At 42.7% G+C, this 15,612-nt stretch overlaps 1 protein-coding gene and 1 pseudogene across 1 annotated transcript in view; both read left to right on the forward strand.

Annotated features, from left to right (window-relative positions):
* LOC105477002 (BCL2 apoptosis regulator) overlaps window positions 1–15,612 on the forward strand; it is a 199,489-nt gene that overhangs the window by 115,173 nt on the left and 68,704 nt on the right. The window lies entirely within an intron of this gene.
* On the forward strand, window positions 12,955–13,033 carry LOC112425795 (small nucleolar RNA U13; annotated as a pseudogene).

Below are 15,612 nucleotides of genomic sequence, written 5' to 3' on the forward strand. Positions count from 1 at the left end.
CCTCCTGCCGCCTGCACCTGCAACCCTTGGCGGCCTCCGCGCCTCTTCTCCAGTTCTCTCCTCCGCCGTGCTCCTTTGGAAAGGCTCTTCTGTCATGGCTTCAATCATAAAACTGTATTCCCAGTCCTATTTCCTCATCTGAGGTGAAGCATGAAATCTCTAGTTTACCCCGAATTCAGTCAGCTCACCACGAGCCCTCTCTGCCTCTGTCAGCCTCTGTCAGCAGCTGTACAAGCTTCCCTTCTCCCCAGACCCCCACATCTGGTCTTTAAGTTGTCCTCCCCTTTTTACTGTGTGTCCTGGAATCCACTTTTGGGCTTCCTCTGACCAACCTCTTCCTTCCTTCTTTTCCTCCTCCCCGCCCCACTGCCTCCACCTACTCTGGTCCCAAGGTCGTGCCCCTGCCCCAACCCTCCCCCTCTGCTCTTCCCACCCACGCCAAAGTCCTCTTCTTTAAATCCTGTCCGATCAGTGTCACTCTCCTTAAGTGGCAGAGATGATGTCTCCACCTTTTATATCTCCAACAGCAGCTAACCCAACACCTGGCACTTACTAGGGGCATCGACGATGCTTGTTGTTCTGTGTGGTGAAGGCACACCTGGATTCTGGATGGTCAGTCTCAGCTCTCCACCTTAGCTGGCTCACAGAGGCTCCAAATGTGGATTATCTCCCACTACCCTAGTTAGGGAAATGCAGCCTCACAGAAGACAGTGAAACTGATCAAAGCATGGGGAAATGGAACCTAGGAAAGTTAAAGAATTGGCATTATTTGATGTGAGAAAGAGAAGCGAAGATGAGGAGAGATCCTGGGGAGAAGGCTGCATGCCCTGTCTTTCTGGAGACAAGCGTGTGCACTTCCTTTGCTTCCACTCTTACTTATGTGTATCCTTGGAAGGAACTTTAATTATTTAACGCTTGGGTATTGCCCATGGCGTTTATCGTCTGCCTGTGAATCCAGACGTGGTCCCCAGGCTGTGTGGTGCTGTTTGTTGGTGTGGTCCAGGATGTACAGGGCTGAGATGGTGCTGCATGCACACTTACCGAGCACATCCCCCTGGGAGAGGTGTGGACACCACCGTGAAGGGGACCCAGACCTCCTCCTTAAACGCCTACACTTTCATGGGGATCAGACGTGGAGACAAGAACTCTCATAGAAGAGGGAGGGGCCTGAGGCACAGCAGGAAGGTATAAGTTCAAAGGAAGTGAAGATTTCCAGTGAGAGCTGTTAGACTCTTGAAATGGGCTACAGAGAAAGCCTGTGGTCTCCTCTTTCCTAGAAATGCTGAACTCATAACAGAAAATCTCTCCACCATGGCTTGAGTGTCAATTTCTCCGGAGGCCTGGGGGTGGGGCCGGGAGTTTTCTGCCTCTGTGTCCCCATGATCCATTTATTCGGGTGGCTTAGTTTGCTTTGCAAGCAGTGGGTGGGAGCGGGGTTTCTTATTCCAGCCACAGTAGTCAAATGTGTTACTTATGAGAAATAATAAAAGATCCTTCTTCTTTTCTTTTTCTTTTTCTAGATCCCCTCTAGTCAAATGTTGTTGTTGTTTTTTAATAGAGGAGGCTGTTTTGCATTTTTCTTTTCGTAGCGTTCGAATTTAGCTTTTGTATATACTCTCCGCAGTAGTTCAGAGTACATTCATGAGCCCAGATCATGAGGAATGCTCACCCTTTTCCTGAAAGATGGTGTGCGGAGGATGTGTACAGATGGAAGCTAGGCTGTTGAAGATTTTATTGAACTCACCAGCATTAACAATAGACACTTTTAGTGAGGTCTGAATGTTTTTGTTTATTTTTTTGACTCAACACACACTTATTGAGCAAGGTCTTCCTCTGTGCCCGGCAAGATGCTTGCCACTTGCTGAAGAGACAAAGATGCATAAGATATGGTCCCTGCTTTTAAAGCACTTACAATCTAGTAGGGAAGATAACAGGTGTACAAATAATCATATGTGTTACAAAGAAAGGATTATTCCAGTTCAAAGGAAGGCTGTTCTTGATGAAGGATGGTTGCATAGCAGAATTATAATCATCAGTTTGAAATTCAACTTTTTCAAGATTTGTCATTTCTATCTTGTATTAGCTTTATTTTTCCCTTTTTAAAAATGATTATTTGAATAGGTATTAGTCACATGGTTCCTAAACTGAAATAGTTTAGAAAGGTGTTTATTGGTAAGTCTCGCTAGCACCTCCATCCACATCTACCCAATTCACTACTCGCTCCTCCATTGGAATAAGGAACCATTGTCTGTTAATTTCTTGAGTATATATCCAGTGCCCCTCCATGCACAATAAAATATATACACGTTTTAAAATTTTGCCTTTCTTACCCAAAAGGCAGCATACTGTTTGCCCTGTTAATTTCGCAGTATATCTTAAGATCTTACCACCCCATGTCAGTACATAGAATGCATCCTTTTCCTTTTTTCCTAGGCAGTATAATACTTCCTAGTATTGCATTGTTTTGGAGATAGCAGGGTGTGTCCATTATCAGTTAGCTGCATAACAAATTACTCCGTAACATAGTGGCTTAAAACAACAACCCTTTATTCGTCATAACTCTATGGTTGAACTATTTGGCCTGGGATCTGCCAAGGGTTTTTTTACTGATGCTTTTGCCTGGATTTGCTCATATGGATGTGATTATTTGGGGCTAGATGGTCTAAGATGGCCTCACTCGCAGGTTGTTGGGAGAGTCTGACCTCAGTTGGAATGTATGCCTGGAGTAAACTAGCCCCAGCTGCTTCATATGGTGACTGGGTCCCAGAAACAGAGAGGGGTTGGCCCTGCTGTGGAGGTTTTATTAAGCTTCTACTTGCATCCCATTGGTTAATGTTCCATTGGCAAAAGCAAGTCATGGGGCCAAGCCCAGAGTCAATGTGGAAGGAATTTCAGGATGAGAAATTCATTGGATGTCATTATGTGACTATTTACTACCCATGGAGTAATTAACCAGCCCCTGTTGATGGACACCTGTTTATTTCCAGTCTTTTGGTATTGCAGATAATGCTCCAATAGATAATCTTGTATCTAAGTCAGTTCATATGTGAGCAGGGTAAGTACCAGAAGTGGGGTGCTGGGTAGAGGGCAAATGCCTTCTAAATTATCTATCTATTCTATTTCTGTGGTGCTGTTTCTCTAGATATTTTAAGCTTGTGTTTTTCTGTCACTTGTGCAGGAGCTTTGAAAATGTGAAAAGATTTTAGATAGGAAATGCATATAAACTGAATTAATTAGAAACTCATTCCTAAAATAACAAAAAAGATGAAAGTTAGACTAGCAATCAAATAATTGAGTAAAGTAACATGTGTACATTATTTGAAGAAATACAAGTATGCCTGTTATAACAATACTTTACATTTCTGTTGTGTTTACAGCATAGAAACACTTAGTTTGCTATTAGTATCTCACTTAATTCTCAGAAGAATTCTATGAGTTGAAAGTATAATTGGCCCCATTATGTGTGTGTGTGTGTTTGTGTGTGTGTGTATGAATGTATTTAAAGGCTTAGAGAAGTTACCTATCTTGCCCCAACTAATAAGTAATAGCCAGAATATATACCCAGCCCTGTAACAATAAACTTGGTGTCGTCCTGTTAATCGCCTCTTACTAGTAGGGACTTGTATCTTATATCTGGCCTAACTTCAGATGATATACATTTGCTCAACTTGCTAATTGCTTTGCTAGCACAATCACAATCATATATGATATCATCTCAGGAGGCTCTTTTTAAAATTATGTAAGTAGTTCATTTCTAATTTCTGAATAGGTGGGGAACCTCCCCGAAGTTTTCTCTTGTTTTACACATGTCATTGGCGTCCAGGTTGAGAGCTCTGCCTCCTGATCATAGCCTCTAGTAAATCTTGATGGAGGAATTCTCTTTAAGCCCAGGGTCTTGCTTTCAGACTTCAGAAAAGAGGAGTTGTTTTTAAATAAAACCTTGTCTGGCCCTCCTGCAGTGGACGTGGAAGGTAGACTGTTTTCTTTCTTTTAATTCGCACTCAGACGTTTTTGTAAGGGGGTTGGTCCTGGCAAAGTGGGCCTCACATACAAACCACCCACTTTCCTGAAGCGTGATTGATTAGCAAAGCTGTTCTGCTCAAGGGCAGCCTGCTTTCCCCAGCCTGGATGCTGACAGGTCCGACATGCACAGATTTTCAAACAGGTCGCCAGTCCCCAGGCTGCAGGCTGCGGGCCAGGATGCTTGTTCTTGAGGGAGAAGAGAGGAGAAGGAATCCACTTCGGGGGCAAGAATTAAGCTATATTATAGAATTCCCAAGACATAGCAGGGCAGGCCAACATAGTCCTTGTTGAGAGAGCCCCTGATGGTGTTGGGTGCCAAGAACACCATGGTCGCACAAGACGCACAGAGTGAAGGTCAATAGAAAGATGTTTAAGCATGTGGTACTGATCCCCATCTGTCTAAGAACCTCTAAACATCAAAGAGAGGCACACATTTAAAGAAAGATAGAAATTTGATGCCTAATCAAAGTAGCCTATGATGGAAGTTTGGAAATACAGCCAAGCAATGACACTGTCAACAGAACGAGGTGCAGATCATGTCTTTGCATGTTTGTCTCTGTGGCATCTAACAGCGTGTCTTTTACAAGTAGAATCTGCATAAATATATAGTCGCAAAATGCTAGAGCTGAAAATTATCTTACAAACCATCTTGTCCAGGCCTCACCATTTTAGGAATGAGTTAACAGAGGTACAGACAGGTCAGGTAAGTGGCCTCAGTTGTTCCAAGTCAGACCAGGTCTTCTAAATCTTAGTAAAGTAGTTGTCATAAAATTGTGCTGCCAGTATTCTAACAAGTGATATGTGAATGTAGGAATAATTTTTTTTTTTTTTGAGACCAAGTCTTCTCTGTCGCCCAGGCTGGAGTGCAGTGGCCCAATCTCGTCTCACTGCAACCTCTGCCTCCCGAGTTCAAGTGATTCTCCTGCCGCAACCACCCAAGTAGCTGGGATTACAGGCATGTGCCACCATGCCTAGCTAATTTTTGTATTTTTAGTAGAGACAGGGTTTCATCATGTTCGCCAGGCTGGTCGCGAACTCCTGACCTCAAGTGATCCGCCTGCTTCGGCCTCCCCAAGTGCTGGGATTACAGGCATGAGCCACTGTGCCTAGCCAAAGGAATACATTTATTTCCCTTTTGTCATTGTATAATTTATTACTATTATTATTATTATACTTTAATTTATGGGGTACACGTGCAGAACGTGCAGTTTTGTTACGTAGGTATACACGTGCCATGGTGGTTTGCTGCACCCATCAACCCATCACATACATTAGGTATTTCTCCTAATATTATCCCTCCCCAGCCCCCCACCCCCCAACAGGTCACAGTGTGTGATGTTCCCCTCCCTATGTTCATGTTGTTCTCATTGTTCAACTCCTACTTATGAGTGAGAACATGTGGTGTGTGGTTTTCTGTTCCTGTGTTAGTTTGCTGAGAATGATGGTTTCCATTTTCATCCATGTCCCTGCAAAGGACATGAACTCATCCTTTTTTATGGCTGCATAGTATTCCATGGTGCATATGTGCCACATTTTCTTTATCCAGTCTATTACTGATGGACATTTTGGTTGGTTCCAAGTCATTGCTATTGTGAATAGTGCTGCAATAAATATACATGTGCATAAATCCTTCTACTATAAAGACACATTTATTTCTTTTTTAAAGATATTTATTTAAGAGTCAGTGGTTCCGTAAAATCATACAAAGTCATCTCCTTAATTTACTTATATATTAACCAAAGGAGATTCTCCCCAGGTACCTTCTATTGGGGGCGGTGGGAAAAGGGAGGGTTATAAGGATGAATTGACTAGCTTCTTTTGAAAGACTTTCAGGAATTTGGGTCTTAAGACATTTTGGCCGACTTACAGAAAGTCTTAAATGTCAGAATTGGGTGAAAAAAATGTGACTTTTCTCACAATGGTTTGTTATATGCTCAAGGTGCAGATAGCTTGGTGGGGACAATTCAGCCTGCAGTTGAGAGTGGTCTCTATGTAAACTGGATATCAGCGTAGCGGCAGGAGCAGAAATCATCAAGACAGTGGACCCCCCAGCCTGTCACTTGACCTCTGTTCTGTAATGCTGCCTGCACATTGCCCGTTGGGTGCAGGGTATGCCTGGCTTGTTTCAAACATCCCGTGCCTGCTGGAGCTGAGGGTGCAGCGGATTCATTAGCTCCATCGGAATGCCACCCCTTCATTCAAAACTCAGTTTGGCCCAGGCACAGTGGCTCATGCCTGTGTCCCAGCACTTTGGAAGGCTAAGGTGGGAGGATCACTTGAGCCCAGGAGTTCAAGACCAGCTTAGGCAACCTAGCGAGACCCCATTTCTAGAAAAATATTAAAAAATTAACCGGGCATGCTGGCACACGCCTGTGGTCCCAACTATTTGGGAAACTGAGGTGGGAGAATCACTTTTCCCAGGAGTTGACGAGTTTTCTCCCACCCGTGTTGAGCTGTGCTTGCACCACTGCACTCCAGCCTGAGTGACAGAGCAAGACCCTGGCTCTAAAAGGAAACAAAACAAAAACTAAAGCTTGATTTGTTTTCTCATCCCATGGCCCACTGCCAACTCTATCAGTTTTGGCTCTTGACTGTCTTAGACCTGGAAGTGTAGGGAGAAACTTTTGCCAGACCCTTCAATGATGGCTTTGACAATCTGTTGTCATGAATAAATTTTGACACCTGACAAAGGAGTGTCTAGAATCTTCCTTTCCTTTACAAAGTGTAAGGGGTCAGATGTAGTGCCCCTTTTGGGATAGAAATCAATTATTGTTCTGCCAGCCACTGGGAACATTTTTGAAGCCCATTTATGACTATCTGCAGTGGTACCTCATATTTGGTTTCCTGTGTCATAAAGAAAAACCTGCAAATACCTAAAAGTAAGGATTCCAATGAAATGTGGGTTCTGCTTCACTCTGTTTGGTGTGGGAGGCTGTGTTAAGTCTAACTCTAAGAATACCGGTAGTGGTATCTATCTTCATTCTAAGAATTGAGGGAGGCAAGGTTTGTGCAGAATTAAATCACCCTGTCATATCTGTGAGGCTTCCTGCAGAACGAAGGCAAATAAACCCAAACAAACAAAACAGGAACACGTCGGAAAGTCAGAGGTGTACGTCTGGAGCTAAGGTTACGAGCTGAGCCTTGAAAAGTTCATGAGAGACCAGCTTGCTTGAAAAGATCCTTCGTGTGTGTGCGCGTGTGTGTGCGCGTGTGTGTGCGTTGTTTTGTTTGTTATGGTTTTGGTCCGTACTACCATATTTACCCCATGTGTGGTGGTTGGAAATGTCAGGGTTTCTTGATTGAAAAAGGAGATAAGAGATTCTGCTATTCACAGCACAGAAGTGGGATGAGCCCCGCTATGGTGTACACGTGTGCGTCTGTGTGTTTATGTCTGTGTCATCTCCGTGTGTTTCTGTGCCAGTGTCTGTGTGTCTGTGCATATGTAGTGTCTGTATCTGTGTGTAAGTCTGTGTACAAGTGTCTGCGTGTATGTGTGTGTCTCTGTGTATGTGTTGTGCATGTGTTGTATGTGTGTCTATGTTGTGTCTGTATGTATCTGTGTGTGTGTTGTGCATGTGTTGTATGGTATGTCTGTGTGTGTCTGGGTCTGTGCATGTGTCTGTGTATGCATGTGTCTCTTGTTGTCTGTGTGCATTTGTCTGTGTGTGTCTCTGTGTGTGTGCCTATGTTGTGTAGTGTTTGTATGTTTATAGCTGTGTGTGTGTGTTGTGTGTGTGTCTGTGCATGTGTCTGTGTGTGTTGTGTGTCTCTGTGTCTGTATGCCTGTGTGTCTTTGTGTGTGCATGTTGTGTACTGTATGTCTGTGTATGTCTCTGTGTGTGTCTGTGCATGTGTCTGTGTGTGTTGTGTGTGTGCATTTGTGTGTCTCTGTGTGCATGTGTTGTGTAGTGCGTGTGTTGTGTGTGTCTGTGTGTGTGTGGTATGTGTGGTGTGTGTGTCTGTGTCTCTGTGTCTGTGTGCCTGTGCGTGGGTCTCTGTGTATGTTGTGTGTGCATTTATGTGTCTCTCTGTGTGCATGTGTTGTGTAGTGTGTGTGTTTTGTGTGTGTCTGTGTCTGTCAGTGTGTGTCTCTGTGTGTGTCTCTGTTTCTGTGTGTCAGTGTGTGTCTGTGTGTGTGTGTCCCTGTGTGTGTCAGTGTGTGCCTGTGTGTGTGTCTCTGTGTCTGTGTGTGTGTTTGTGTGTGTCTCTGTGTCAGTGTGTGTCTGTATGTATGCCTCTGTGTGTGTCTGTCTGCGTATGTCTGTGTGTGTGTCTGTGTGTGTCAGTGTGTGCCTGTGTGTGTGTCTCTGTGTCTGTGTGTCAATGTGTGTCTGTGTGTGTCTCTGTGTCTGTGTGTGTCTGTGTGTGTGTCTCTTTCTGTGTGTGTCTGTGTCAGTATGTGTTTGTGTGTGTGTCTCTGTGTCAGTGTGTGTCTGTGTGTGTGTGTCCCTGTGTGTGTCAGTGTGTGCCTGTGTGTGTGTGTCTCTGTGTCTGTGTGTGTGTTTGTGTGTGTCTCTGTGTCAGTGTGTGTCTGTATGTGTGCCTCTGTGTGTGTCTGTGTGTGTGTCTGTGTGTGTGTCTGTGTATGGCTGTGTGTGTGTGTCTCTGTGTGTGTCAGTGTGTGCCTGTGTGTGTGTCTCTGTGTGTGTCTCTGTGTCAGTGTGTGTCTGTGTGTGTGTCTCTTTCTGTGTGTGTCTGTGTCAGTATGTGTTTGTGTGTGTGTCTCTGTGTCAGCGTGTGTTTGTATGTGTGTCTCTGTGTGTGTGTCTGTGTATGTGTCTGCATATGTCTTTTGTGTGTGTGTGTGTGTCTCTGTGTCTGTGTCAATGTGTGTCTGTGTGTGTCTCTGTGTCAGTGTGTGTCTGTGTGTGTCTCTGTGTGTGTGTCTCTGTGTCTGTGTGTGTCTGTGTGTCTCTTTCTGTGTGTGTCTGTGTCAGTATGTGTTTGTGTGTGTGTCTCTGTGTCTGTGTGTGTCTGTGTGTGTGTCTCTTTCTGTGTGTGTCTGTGTCAGTATGTGTTTGTGTGTGTGTTTCTGTGTCAGCGTGTGTTTGTATGTGTGTCTCTGTGTGTGTCTGCATATGTCGTGTGTGTGTGTGTGTGTGTGTCTGTGTGTGTGTGTGTGTGTGTATGTCCGTGTGTGTGTATCTCTGTATCTGTACAGGGGCATAGCAAAGTCATGCAAAACCATCTTCTTTCACCTCACGGTTCTCTCCTTCCTCAACCGGAAGCCACTCTGCTTTGTTGTGAAAACAAATAAACTACTTTATTACAAAAGAAAGACCAAATAACCTGAAAAGCTCAAATAAAATCCACCTCATGATACAATATTAAAAAACAAATTTTCAATGGAGAAAATCCCACACTAGACTGAGGAAGATGGGCCAGTTTAACTGGAGTCTCTGCTTGTTTTATATTTCTTTTCTATTCCCATTTGCTCTCTCACAGGGAGCGGGTTCACCCCTCAATGTCTGACTAACATGCTTTTCATTTGAATTCAAAATATTTGGTGATGATTGGCAAAGAATGAGGATGGGAAATTGAATATTACATCATCTTATGAAGGCTTCCTCCTCCCTCACTTCCTTCTTTCTTCCTTTCTTCCTCCCTTCTCTACCTTCCTCCCTCCCTCCTTTCCTTTCTCCCTTCCCTTTTCTGTTCCTGTTGTGACCGTCCCCCTGATTGAGCAGATGTGGACGTGGGGGAGCCAACTGTAGGAGTGACTGGTGCCTCGCAGACACCGTCCTTGAGGTAGCTGTCACCAGAGGATTGTCACTGAAAATGCAAGAAGAGTCTGGCATTTGATTGCATTCTGCACAATTCAAGCAGGACACATTGCTGCAGAAGATGACACCAGAAATAGCCACCACGTAGTGGGTTCTTACCACATGACAGACACGGTGCTGCTATAAGCTTGTGACTTGCACTGTCTGAGCCCTGAACACCTCTAGAAGGTACGAGCATTTGCTCCATTTTCAGGCCAGGAGACAGCAGCTCAAAGAAAGTGAACGATCTGTCAATGGTCACACAGCTAGGAAGTGGCAGGGGGCACTTAGCCGGGTTGGACTCTGAAGGCCACGCATGTCAGCATCCTTACACAAACCCAAGCCCTTAGGTGCGCATTCAAATGGATTTCCACCCGTGTGTGTTTGGGAGCCACATGTCAACAAGCCGTAACTTTCTTACCTATTTCAGGAAAACATTATTTTCTCTCACCTGTGTTTATCACCATCCTATTTCTGTTTCAAGAAATCAAAACATGTGAAGAAGACAGATTTGAAGAAGACCTTTTTTTGTCCACTTCTGGTGGTGAGACGCCGTTAGGAAGATGGAGTTCAGATGCTAAAATATTGGAATTTCTGATGCATATTCATGGTTAGAGGGAAAGTCAGTGGCACTGTGGAGTTAAGAAATCTAAGAAATATAGGAAATCCAGCTGAGAAAAACGTAACTATGATGCCTCCAGGTGCAGAAAACTTCAGGTCCTTCTCTGCGTCCAGCCTTCCTGGAAAGCTTTCATTAAAAAAAGTTTTAAAATTTTTTATTTAGTTTTTTTTTTGAGATGGAGTCTCTCTCTGCCGCCCAGGCTGGAGTGCAGTGGCCGGATCTCAGCTCACTGTGAGCTCCGCCTCCCGGTTTTATGCCATTCTCCTGCCTCAGCCTCCCGAGTAGCCGCGACTACAGGCGCCCGCCACCTCGCCCGGCTAGTTTTTTGTATTTTTTTTTTTTTTAGTAGAGACGGGGTTTCACCGTGTTCGCCAGGATGGTCTCGATCTCCTGACCTCATGATCCGCCCGTCTCGGCCTCCCAAAGTGCTGGGATTACAGGCTTGAGCCACCACGCCTGGCCCTTATTTATTTTTAATTGACAAACAAAAATTGTATATAAAGGCTTTTGTATTTTATCCCATATGATAAAGGGCCACACAGTTCTTTCTGCTGCCTGAGTTAAGTGAGCATATTAACAGCACGCAGCGTTCAGCTCGCATTAATTTTCAATAGACTCATTTGCCTTTGATCCTATTATTTCAAAGCCAGAAAAAAAAGACCATATATAGAGAGAAACGATTACATTATAGCTCCTCCTTCAATATGAGTAGCTCAATCTCTAATGGTTTCTTTCCATCGAGAAGAAGGTTTTAGTAACCAAGTGACTAAGTTACCTAGCTAAATTCCCCCCTCCTCCTTTATCAATACTTAATTAGTATTGATGCTTTTCTTGGCTAAATCTCATTTCGGAGCCTGCACAAGTGAACTTTTTCCATAAATGAACCTTTAAAAGTGTGTATTTGAAATATCTTTAAGCCTAAGAAAATAGTTCTTAAACAAGTTATACATTGATTTCCTCTTACTCTGAAATATTTCTCAAGTGATTTTTCTTGAAAGATTCTTTGTGGTTCATTGAACACAAAAAAAAACAAACTATGTACCAGGTCTGGTAGAGGTTACAGGGATATAGGTAACTTGGCGTTTGTTCCCAAGGAGCTTAGGTCTCCAAGAGGAAATAAGACACTTCAACAAACAGCCACAAGGTAAAATAGAGAATTGTCCAGTGCTGTAATTTAACTGCTGATTCCTCTGTACCTAAAAGCTGGTTAAATTATAGTTTTATTGAATGCTAACAAACTCTTATTCCCCTCCTGCACGGAATTTTAAAAACCTTTTATTTTCTCTGGGCTATAATTATGGTGACCACATTTTCCATAGCAAAAATTAAGACACATCGTCTGACAAAGGATTCTTGTGCCACTTCTAGGTGCGAGACCACCCATAGTTAGATTTCTTTAAAAGCAGGCTTTTTAAGGCAGGCCCTATAAAAATAGAGGTTTGTTAAATAGGTACGTTTTTAGACTTTTCATTAAAAGCCTACAATACAAACAGTATTTTATTTTGTATCTGAATCAACATGTTATATCCTAAAGCACTATTTTACAGCCTAAGGGTATGTGTTAGTCTATTCATAATACTGCTGCGTAGAGTAATAATACCTGCCATTATCTAGGTGTAATAGAAAAGTCCCAAGTGGTCCTCTCCAGGTCTTTAATTTTCCTTTTGAAGATAAAGTTCCTTCTTTCACTTTCATGGTTCAAGGTTTTTGAACCCGGCAAGTGATTGCTATTGAAGCATGCCAGATGTGAACAATTGTGACCATGGTACTTTAAAAGAAGGTGAAGGAGTGACTTTTTCTTCCGTACTGTCTCCCCCTGCTACCATCTGTGGTTTCTACACATGGGACTTTTTCAAAACAGCAAGGCATGGGAAGGGATACCAGCCAGGGCCGCCATAGTCCAGGCATGGGACTTCTGAAGTGAGGAGATAGAGATGAAACAGGCCAGTATTGATGACTGACAGATGATGAAACCAAGGCCTGCTGGAGAAAGATTCAGTGACTTACCTAAAGCCACACAGCTTGTTGGTGGCAGAGTTAGCTCCCAATCCCCAGGTTTCTGAGTAAGGGAGGTTTCTATCCCCACTGTGATGTTTTCTTGATGTTCTGGGGTCACTCTGGTCGATTTCCATCCACTCTGATGTTGGGTACATCCCCTCCATGTGACTACATAATTCTCGAATCATAATTCTAAAATGATGTATCACTGCACTATCATGGGAAAATAAGCTGGAAGACCTGGAGAGGCGATACCTGTCACTAATGGCTCTTCTGTAGAGGTGACCTTGCAGGTTACCAGGACCTCCAGGCCAACTCTCAGATGGCCTGAAGCTGAGTCCAAGGCAAGCCTTATACACCATGGTTCCTGCTCTCCTGGGTATCACTGACCTACTGCTGATCCAGGAGCCCTTGGGATCAGACTTTTGCCATTAATGCTTTGTTATGGTTAAAATATCACAGTATTTAGTGGGATCACTGCTCTCTTTATCAGATAGTTTTTATACTTAATTATTTTGTAACATGGCTGCACTTATAAGTTATCTGCTGATTTTTTTGTAGTTCATAAGCATAATGATTGGGTATTCACAGTCATATGTGAGATGTGCCAACCTCAACCTCTGTGCTATAGTATAGAGTATGCCATAGTAATTACTATAGTATCACAGCCTGGCCAACATGGCGAAATCCCGTCTCTACTAAAAATACAAAAATTAGCTGGGCATGGTAGCGCACACCTATAATCCCAGCTACTGGGGAGGCTGAGGCAGGAGAATTGCTTGAATCCTGTGGGACAGAGGTTGCAGTGAGCCGAGATCGTGCCACTGCACTCCAGCCTGGATGACAGAGTGAGACTCCATTGCAAAAAAAAAAAAAAAAAGAAAAGAAAAGAAAATTTAAAAATGTATCTCTTCCATTAAAAACATATCCAGTAATTCCGCTAAGATATTTGACTGACCTTCACATTCAGCCTCGTTCCACTGTGACTTCCCATTCATTCATTTCGTTCAATGGCTGTTTATTGAGCACCTACCATCGGGCAGACCCTTTTCTGCTTCAGCATCAAACAAATAGACAAAAATTCCAGCCTGTTTGTGGTTTATATGGGATTGGATGGTGCTAATAACTGTATCAAAGAAGAAAAACTGTTAGCTTGCCCAAAATTTGGATTACCGTGGGAGCAGAGAGCTAAAGGAAAAGGGATCTCATATGTATTGAGTATCAGTGACTATGTCATGTGCTGTGTTGCGTGGTTTATCTCATTGAATCATCGCAGCAACCCTGTGAAAGATGAATATGATTATTTTTACTTTTTACAGATGAAGAACCAAGATTTAGGAATATAATATATCTTGCTTAAGGTCATACTAGTGAGGAAATAAATCTATGTCAGTCTTTTCAATACCATGCTAGATGTGATGATATCATTTTAGAACCATGTATTTGATATATGGACCACCATACTGAAACCTCAGGGCATTTTGCCCACTAATGATATATATCAAGGAATGGCATTTCACAGATGAATGGATAAGGAAAATGTGGTGCGTATGTGTGTGTGTGTATATATGTATATGTGTATATGTATACACATATACACATATACATATATACACATACATATACATATATACACACACATATACATATATACACATATATACATACATATACATATATACACATATATACATACATATACATATATACACACATACACATATACAAATATACACATATATACATACATATACATATATACACACATATATACATATATGCACACACACACATATGCACCACATTTTCCTTATCCATTCATCTGTGAAATGCCACTCCTTGATATATATCATTAGTGGGCGAAAATGTGCCCTGAGGTTTCAGTACGGTGGTCCATATATCAAATATATGGTTCTAAAGTGATATCATATCTAGCATGGTATTGAAAAGACTGACATATATGTGTATATATACATATATACACACACATATATATATTACATACACATACATACACACACATATGTATTACTCCACCTTAAGAATATTTTCATATGCAACTACATGGATGAGTCTTGAGGACATCATGCTCAGTGAAATAAACCAGTCACAGAAGGACAAAAACTGCATGATTCCACTTATATGAGTATCTACAGTAGCCAAATTCACAGAAGCTGAGAACACAGTGGTGGTTGCCAGGGACTAGGAGAAGAGAGAAATGGGGAGCTGCTCTTCAACAGGAATAAAGAATAAAGAATAAGCAAATCTCATGTTGAGTGTTCTTAACACACACACACACACATGCACACACAAATGTCACTTTAATGGACTTGTTTAAAACATCACTTGAAATGTAGTTGTTAAGTTCATATTCTCCTTATCATTTATGTAGATTTATCTACATTTCTGAATAGCAGTAATCACTATAGTACACTCTAGTTTTATAACAAGCATCTTCCCTGGAATACCTTACCCCAGATTAGCAATTTGATGACTACAGTAACATGTGCTTCTCAGATAACACATGACCTTTCATTTGGCTGAGAACTTAGTGGTTGACTTTGCTAAAAATAGGTCTTTAATGGTTGAGTGTGACATTTCATCACGGGGTGTTATTTGGGAGTTTTTCTCTTCATACATGAAACAAGTATGGCTGTAGAATTGATTACCCTTGTTTCCTTGATGAAACGCATTCAGAATTTCAAAGATATTGAACATTTTTGTGACCAAAATTAGTTACACAGAATTATGGAATCTGTCAGTGCTTGGGGACAAAACCCTTTCGTGTATTGAAAATGCGGAAGTAGACAGGGAAGCATTTCAGGAGAGGAGTGAGAAGCTGGATTAGGTCTGGATGCTGGGGCAGGGGTGAAGGAGGAGATCTTGCTGATGTAGGTCTTGACCAGGTTGGTGCTGATGCAATGGCAGGTGCTGCGGCCGTGGTATCCCCTGGTGATGTCATTCTGAGGAACCAGCTGCCATCAGTGCTTTCCAGAACCTGGCTCTTTGGGTGAGGGGCACCAAGGGATAGACGTGCACCTTAGGACACCTGCCATCTTGTTGGCCATCTCTCTAGTTTGGGGTCTTTGTGGAAGACTTGTATGGGCCATGCTTTTTAGCTTGTCTTATCACCCCAAATACTTCCTGTCATCCTAGAATAATATCCAGGCTCTCGATCTGATTTCCAAAATCTTACATTGCCTTCAC

The sequence above is a fragment of the Macaca nemestrina genome, chromosome 19 (assembly GCF_043159975.1).
Source record: "Macaca nemestrina isolate mMacNem1 chromosome 19, mMacNem.hap1, whole genome shotgun sequence".
NCBI lineage: Eukaryota > Metazoa > Chordata > Mammalia > Primates > Cercopithecidae > Macaca > Macaca nemestrina.